We start from the raw sequence: 8,796 nt of genomic DNA, 5'->3' as shown, positions 1-8,796 counted from the left end.
CCATCAAGTCCTTTGATGATCGGTCAACCACGACGGGTCTAGATCCGGAGGAATGGATGGAGAGATGTGCTCTCGAGGATAGCATCATGACGTTCTTTCAAAACGATGAGATTTACTGTCATCTTAGGGTCGTTTAATTTGACATTTAGGGGTGACTCCAACACGGCATACTTCGAGGCTATTGCCAATAGCCATCATAGTGATCCTCGGTAGTGGTCCTTTGGGATGGTGTCACAATGCTTTAGGGCAAGGTGGAGATCCACTCTCACATTGATGGTTTTTACAAAAACCTTTTGAACAGTCAACAATGGGCTGGGGTGAGTCTTCGAGATGTGGGTCTCAGAGGGGGCGGCTGGGGCTCATGGAGCCTTTTTTAGAAGTTGAAGCGGCAATGAACTCGATGAAACCCGACTCCGCCCTGGGCCCGGTTGGGCTTCCTGTCCGGTTTTTTGTGAAATTCTAGAAGATCATCAAAGGGGTGGTGATGATTATATTCCGAGATTTCTATAATGCGGTGCTCGACGCATCCCGCCTTAACTATGGAGTGGTTACATTGATCTCCAAAGTAGTTTGGGCGATGGACATTCGCCAGTTCCGGCCAATCACGGCTATTAACGTGATCTTCTGCATCCTAGACGAGGCGCACGCCATGAGGGAGGCACCTATAGTGGCTAGAATTACCCATCCAAACCAGTCGGCCTTCATTAAGGGTGATCTAATTCATGATGGGCTACTGGCGCTACATGAAATCATTCACCGGGTTAAGACTAAACAGCAAAAGGCAGTATTTTCAAGATTGATTTCAATAAGGCTTATGATACGCTTAGTTGGGATTTCTGGAGAGATTCCCTTCAGCGCAAAGGGTTAGATGGTAAATGGGTTACCCGCATTATGTAGCTTGTCAGTAGTGGGCATACTGCCATTAACATTAATAGGGAGACAGATCCATTTTTTAAGCCCTCAAGGGGGGTTGAGGCAAGATGAACCACTCTTTCTGTTCTTATTTAATATTGTTATCGATGGCCTAGCATCCATTATGGATAAAGGGAGATGTGCTGGCCATTTGTGTCTGGTGGTGGCCCAGTTGATTGCAGTAGATGGAGTCACGCACCTCCAATATGCGGATGACACCATCCTTATATGGAGTGAACTCCAATGGATATAATAAATTTGCAGTTCCTCCATATTTGCTTCCAAGAGATGTCGTGTTTGATGATTAATTTCGCCAAAAGTGACGTGCTGGTACTGTGTTATTCGGAGCAGGAGCAGTTGGAAATATGCCCTAGAGGCAATAATAAGGTGGTTATTATTATATTTCCTTAATTATGATAAAGGTTTATTATTCATGCTAGAATTGTATTGACCGAAAACTGAAATACATGTGTGGATACATAAACAAATACAATGTCCCTACTAAGCCTCTACTAGACTAGCTCGTTGATTAAAAGATGGTTAAGGTTTCCTAACCATAGACATGTGTTGCGCTTGATAACGGGATCACATCATTAGGAGAATGATGTGATGAACAAGATCCATCAGTTATCTTAGCATATGATCCTTCAGTTTATTGCTACGGCTTTCTTAATGTCAAATACATATTCCTTGGACCATGAGATCATGCAACTCCCGGATACCGGAGGAATACCTTGTGTGTTATCAAACATCACAACGTAACTTGGTGATCATAAAGGTGCTCTACAGGTATCTCCGAGGGTGTCTGTGGAGTTGGAATGAATCGAGATCGGGATTTGTCACTCCGTATGACGGAGAGGTATCTCTGGGCCCTCTCGGTAATACAGCATCACAAGAAGCTTGCAAGCAAAGTGACTAAGGAGTTAGTTACGAGATGATGTATTACGGAACGAGTAAAGAGACATGCTGGTAACGAGATTGAACTAGCTATGAAGATACCGGCGATCGAATCTCGGGCAAGTGACATACCGACGGACAAAGGGAACTACGTATGTTGTCACAAAGGTTCGACCGATAAAGATCTTCGTAGAATATGTAGGAACCAATATGGGCATCCAGGTCCCGCTATTGGTTATTGATTGAAGAAGCGTCTCGGTCATGTCTACATCATTCTCGAACCCGTAGGGTCCGCACGCTTAACTTCGTTGACGATATAGTATTATATGAGTTATGTATGTTGGTGGTCGAATGTTGTTCGGAGTCCTGGATGAGATCACGAACATGACGAGAGGAGCTCCGGAATAGTCTGGAGGTAAAAATTGATATACGGGATAATAGTTTTTGGTCTCTGGAAGGGTTCCGGAATTCACCGGAAGGGTTTTCGGATGTTTCCCTAAATTTTCAGGCATGAGAACACTTTATTTGGGACAAGGGGTAAAGCCCGCAAGGTTTTAGGAAGGTGCAAAAGGAGTTTTGCAAAGGCCAGGGGTGGCGTCTGGGGCCAGACGCCAGGGACCCTAGCATCTGGTCCTGGAGTCCGAGAAGGACTCCTGCCTTGCGGGCTAAACCGACTTTGATGAGGCTCTTTCTCCAATAAACGACCCTAGGACTCAACATATAAATAGAGGGGTAGGGCTAGCACCCTAGAGACATAAAGATTCACCAAGCCATGTGTCGGCAACCCCGGCCCCACTAGTTTATCCTCCGTCATAGTTTCTGTTGTGCTTGGCGAAGCCCTGCGGAGATTGTTCTTCACCACCACCGTCACCACGCCGTCATGCTACTAGAACTCATCTATTACTTCGTCCATCTTGCTGGATCAAGAAGGCAAGGACGTCATCCAGCTAAACATGTGCTGAACGCGGAGGTGTCATACGTTCATTACTTGATCGGGAAGGATCAGGAAGGTGTATGACTACTTCAATCGCGTTGGTAACGCTTTAGTTTAGCGATCTTCAAGGGTATGGAAATGCTCTCCCTCTCTCATAGCTATGCATCTCCATGGATAGATCTTGCGTGTGCGTAGAAATTTTTTTGTTTTCCATGCAACGTTCCCCAATAGGAGCTATCCTCCATAGCCAACCTCCTAAATTGCTTCCCAGGGTCATTCCCTATTATGTACCTCGGTCTATCAGTTAGTGTGTAGATGGTTTGTTGGAGAGATCCGCGACCGGTGATGGAGAGGGTGAGACATGGGTAGATTTGTGGCAAGGAAGATTGACTTCTAAAGCCGGGAAATCGATTCTCATTATATCTTCCTTGGCTAGCCTTCCTACGTTTGCGATGGGGCTATACCATTTTCCTGAAGGAGCCCATGCGGACATGTACAAATATCAATCCAAATTCTTTTGGCAAGGTGAGGTGGATAAGCACAAATATCATATGGTCAAATGGCGGGACATTTGCATGAGAAGGACTAGGGGGTCTGATCATCACGTCAGCTCGTCGCATGAACATGTGCCTGATGAGCAAATGGATCTAATTAAGGACAAATATCTTAAGGGGCAGTCCTTCGCTCATTGCTCCACGACCAGAGGCTAATATTTTGGCACGCCATTCAACCTATCAAATCGATTTTCCATCTGGGATTTGCTGATGGTGGAGAGAGGAATGGACACCCATTTTTTGTTGAATAGTTTAGCTTGATGACCGACCACTCATTGTTCAATTCCTGGCGCTCTTCGCCATTCCGGATCAACCTTCCATCTCAGTGGCCTTGGCGGTTGCGGATGCAGGGAGGAATCGCACATTCCACCGCTCTTTCGGTCCCCTTGAATCCACCGAGTGGTTAGTGCTCTCCTCCATTGCGACAAGTATTACCTTATCTGCTGCTTCGAATATCACGTGATACGTCTCCGTCGTATCTACTTCTCCTAACGCTTTGGCTTTTGTTTTGGACTCTTATTTGCATGATTTGAATGAAACTAACCTGGACTAACGTTGTTTTCAGTAGAACTACCATGGTGTTGTTTTCATGTAGAAATAAAAGTTCTCAGAATTGCAAGAAACTTTTTGGAGAAAGAATAAATGAAAATTACTGGAACCAAGACCCATTGGAGGGGGGCAGTTGCCCACTAGGCACCAGGCCCCCCCCCTATGGCATGCTCTAGTAGGTAGTGGGGCTCACGAGGCTCCGCTAACCCTATTATAGATACTATAAATTCCTATTTTCCAAAAAAAATAGGAGAGGAAGTTTCATCGTGTTTCACGATACGAAGCCGCCGCCACCTCCTATTCTTCATCAGGAGGCCAGATCTGAAGTCCGTTCTAGGCTTCGAAGAAGGGGATTCACCGCCATTTTCATCACCAACCGTTCTCCATCACCAATTTCATGATGCTCACCACTGGGAGTGAGTAATCTCTTCGTAGGCTTGTTGGACGATGATGGTATGGGTGGGATTCATTATGTAATCGAGTTAGTTTTGGTAGGGCTTGATCCCTAGTATCCACTATGTTCTGAGATTGATGTTGCTATGACTTTGCTGTGAATAATGCTTGTCACTAGTGCCCGAGTGCCATGATTTCATCCATCTGGCTTTGATTCGATGGTTCACATCTTCATCAATACCCCCATCCTCGTTCAACATTGACCCCAAATATCGAAAGGTGTCCTTCTGAGGCACCACCTGCCCATCAAGGCTAACCTCTTCCTCACACCTAGTAGTACTGAAACCACACATCATGTACTCGGTTTTAGTTCTATTAATCGTAAACCCTTTTGGTTCGAAGGTTTGTCTCCATCACTCTAACTTCCTATTTACCCCGTCCGACTATCGTCAACTAAAACCACATAATCCGCAAAGAGCATACACCATGGGATATCTCCTTGTATACCCCCCGTGACCTCGTCCATCACCAAGGCAAAAAGATAAGGGCTCAAAGCTGACCCCTCATGCATCTCTATCTTGATCGGGAAGTCATCAATGTCAAGATCACGTTTTTGAACACTTGTCACAACATTATCGTACATGTCCTTGATGAGGGTAATGTACTTTGCTGGGACTTTGTGTTTCTCCAAGGCCCACCACATGACATTTCGCGGTATATTATTATAGGCCTTCTCCAAGTAAATGAACACCATATGCAAGCCTCTCTCTAAGCGGCGGGATAAGACAACCATCGACGAGCTGACATGGAAACATAAGGAGGTTGCGTCCAGATTAGGTATGATAATCTATTCGGCTTGAGACCCTGTTATGTTCTTTTGCAGGCTTGTTTTGTTGTTTCCCCCGACGAGTAATTTTTTCCTTTCTTGTTGTTGAACTTATTTCCTTTGTGTGGACCTCTATTTCAGTGTGTTTGTATCCTGTCATGACTTTATTTATAAAGCCGGGTGATAAGCCTTTTTGTAATTACATGTCAATACAATTGTGATTAAATAAGGATGGTATGCAAACTGCAATAATGAATATTCATACGTATTGGTAAAGAATGTTCATATATGTGGCCTTCCTTAAACATTAGGGTATTTTTTACCAAAAATAATCGCAATTGAACTTTGTTTTGGTACACCGCAGGAAATTTTACAGATTTTGATGCAGATTAAAGATGGAGATTAGAAGTTACCCTTTTTCGATCAAAAAGGGTCATATAGCCTTTTGTATTCAAATCAATCTATTTGATATAATTGATCTACATGCTAATATGGTGAAAACCTTTTTAAGTAACTTTAAGATTCATGTAAACTTTTAGAGGGGTGTGCCAAAAAAACTCATTGTGATTACGCAACAAGTTTAAACATATGTGAGTACCAAATTCCTTTCGGTTTTGGGGGCTACATCTTTGTTCCAGTCATTGAACTTGCACTCATATGCATGTTGTATTGTCAAAAAGATCACAAATTTGAAAATTATATGGAAATGAAAAATGGTATTTTGTGAAAGAATAATCGCAGATGGATTATCGTGTCCATATTGTGTTTATTTGTATTAATATGGCGGTGTGTTAAAATCTCGGGGGGATGCTTGAGTCCTATCGTATTTATTTTGCATTAATATGGTAATGTGCAAAATCTCAGATGGATGCTCAAATCCTTTAGTATTAACTTTGCATTAAATATTCTCCATTTATTCCACAGGCTACATTTTATAACTTTCTTACAACATCTCCAATTGCTGCCCTATTGTAGAGCATCAAAAGGAGGTTTGTGTTAAATTTAAGACACCAAAAAGTGGATTTTTTGGGCATGACAAAGTGACATCTCCAATAGCTGGCCTAAAATAGGGCATCACTGTTCCGTACTTGAACTGAAGTGCACTTCTGTTGTTTTCGATTTCATAGCAATGTGTGAGTGCATGTGGACCGTGTTTGTGCGGATTAACAATGGCGTGACCTATTTCTGGTATCGGGTGTAGTTCACTTGGCATTTTCTTGCTCAAACCACTGCCCGGTCGTCCTCAAGATGCTACCAGTCGATTCAACGCTGAGGCGGCGATGGGCACATAGAATAAGAGTATGTAGGAAAGGGATCCCAATCTGCCGGTTGTTATGTCACGTACATGGTGTCGGTGGAAACGACACCTATGGAATCACTGGGATCCCTTCTACGGTTGGCGGGAGCGGGGTTGTGCAAAGAGCAGGTCTGGCGGTCAGCACAAGGATCGTCTACCCAAGTTCGGGCCGCAGAGACACATAGTACCCTAGTCCTGCTCTGATGTATATTTGAGTGTTCTTGAGTTCTTGAAATAGCTACGGTGTGTCCCTAGTTCCAAATATCCGAATCCTCCTCTAGTACGCCTCGGGCCTCCTTTTACAGACAAAAGGGGTTGCCACAGTGACACACAGGAGGTGGAAAGGAGTATCGTGGCTGAGTCTATCCTCTAGCACCATCGGACAAACGCATTTAATGCACTGCCGACGTGCCCCTCTTGCTTTATTGGGGATGACAAGGAAGCTCGTCCCAGCTGTCGCCACCTCGCCTGGCTCTGGCGCGTGTCTGAGCTGACAAGGCGTTGTAGCGCCACGTTGGCTGGCTGCTGGGTTGGCGTGATGGCGGAGCCTTCACAAAGATCTGCATGCCACCACTCAGGTGCTTGCTGAGTCGGTGTGGAGGCCCCCATGCTGCCACGTAGACGCCTGCCCAACTGGTTGAGCTAGCAGTTGCATGGGAGCGGCGGTAGAGTCTTGGCAGATGTTGGCCTGGCTGCGGCCCCACGGATGTCCTCGGCAAGGGTCTTGACGGGGGCCCGGCAAGGGTCTTGCCATGGCACCACGGTCGTCCCCGGCAAGGATCTTGCCGGGGGTCTCGTGGATTTCCTTGGCAAGGATCTCACAAAGAATCGTCGTCTTCTGGTTCTCATATGATCTTGTGTATTTATGATCTCCACAAAGATCTACACGCACCATGGAGGTGCCTCCCGAGCCTTGGTTTTGGTGTGGTTGATGGCGTTGGAACCCCTTGGCTCAAGGGCGGCGCGCTTAGCTGGCATAGGGTAAGTTGCCCTGGTAAGGCTCTTGCTGGGGCTGTGGAGGCTGCCCCGGCAAGAGACTTGCCGGGGGAGTCCACTTCGCTCCCTTGCTCTTTGTGTCTCTGGTCTTGGGGTTTCTTCGGTTGTCTTGCGCGCCGGTATCCCTCCTCTGCCCTGCTCAGTGCGGCCGTGGGCGCGGTTCTGACTGCCCGTGCACAAGTAAAGGGGTGCAAAAGGAGAGACCCTACTTTTGTACACCGACAGGAGCCCCGGGCCTGGGCCACACATAAGCACGACGCGTTGTTGCACTAGGCCCAGAATGGTGCGCGGGCAGGCGGGGCGGATTTTTACTGCAGTAACTTTTCCATCCGCGGCGCTTCCCCACGACCCGCGTTGAATACGCGACGTGGAGGATCATGCATGACGTGGGGGTCATGTGTGGGGTGGTTCCCGCACGCAGGCATCATGTCGTAGTAAATGGTAAAGAGGCGGCCTGGGCCTTCCCCGTAAAAAGGGATAACCACAGGCGCGCTGCTCATTTACCCTCTGTGCCTTCTCCAATCTCGGAACCGTCGTCCCCTCCTCCTTCTTTCTCAAGGTCTTTCTCTCGCTCGCCGCCATCGCGTGTTCGCTGTCCTTCATCCTTCACCACTCGCAGTCACCATGGCACCCAAAACCAGCAAAGGCAAGGAAGTGGCCAAGGACGTCAGGGGGAAGGAGCCGCCGGAGAGTGAGTTGGCGGCACGGCAGACGCAGCTCGCCTACTTTCCCTCGACAGTCGATGCGGTCCATCTCTGGGACAACTTCAAGCCCCTGTGGGAGTGCAAGAAAGGGGGGGGGCGACGGGGCATCCGGCCACGCACATCATCCCCGCTGATTTCGCCAAGGCTGGCCCGAATCGGTACCCATTCTTCGTCGAGTACTTTTCCTACGGACTCTGCCCCTCTTTCTCCGATTTCTTCAATGATGGCATGCACACCTATGGCTTCCACCTTTTGGATTTCACTCCAAATGCCGTGGCATGCATGACCCTTTTCTCCCATCTCGGCGAGGGCTTCGCTGGAGTGCATCCCAATACGACGCTTGCTACGTCTTGAGCTTGCGTTGGTTTTCCTCGAAGAGGAAGGGATGTTGCAGCAGAGTAGCGTAAGTATTTCCCTCAGTTTTTGAGAACCAAGGTATCAATCCAGTAGGAGGCCACGCTCAAGTCCCTCGTACCTGCACAAAGCGATAGCTACTCGCAACCAACGCAATTAGGGGTTGTCAATCCCTTCACGGTCACTTACGAGAGTGAGATCTGATAGATATAATATTTTTGGTATTTTAGGTATAAAGATGCAAAGTAAAAAGTAAAAGCAAAATAAAAAAGCAAAGCAAGATTAAAGTAATGGAGATTGATATGATGAGAATATACCCGGGGGCCATAGGTTTCACTAGTGGCTTCTCTCAAGAGCATAAGTATTCTACGGTGGGTGAA

The sequence above is a fragment of the Triticum dicoccoides genome, chromosome 3A (genome assembly GCF_002162155.2).
Source record: "Triticum dicoccoides isolate Atlit2015 ecotype Zavitan chromosome 3A, WEW_v2.0, whole genome shotgun sequence".
Taxonomy (NCBI): domain Eukaryota; kingdom Viridiplantae; phylum Streptophyta; class Magnoliopsida; order Poales; family Poaceae; genus Triticum; species Triticum dicoccoides.
The sequence above is the reverse complement of the archived record's forward strand: the minus strand, read 5'-3'. Positions refer to the sequence as shown.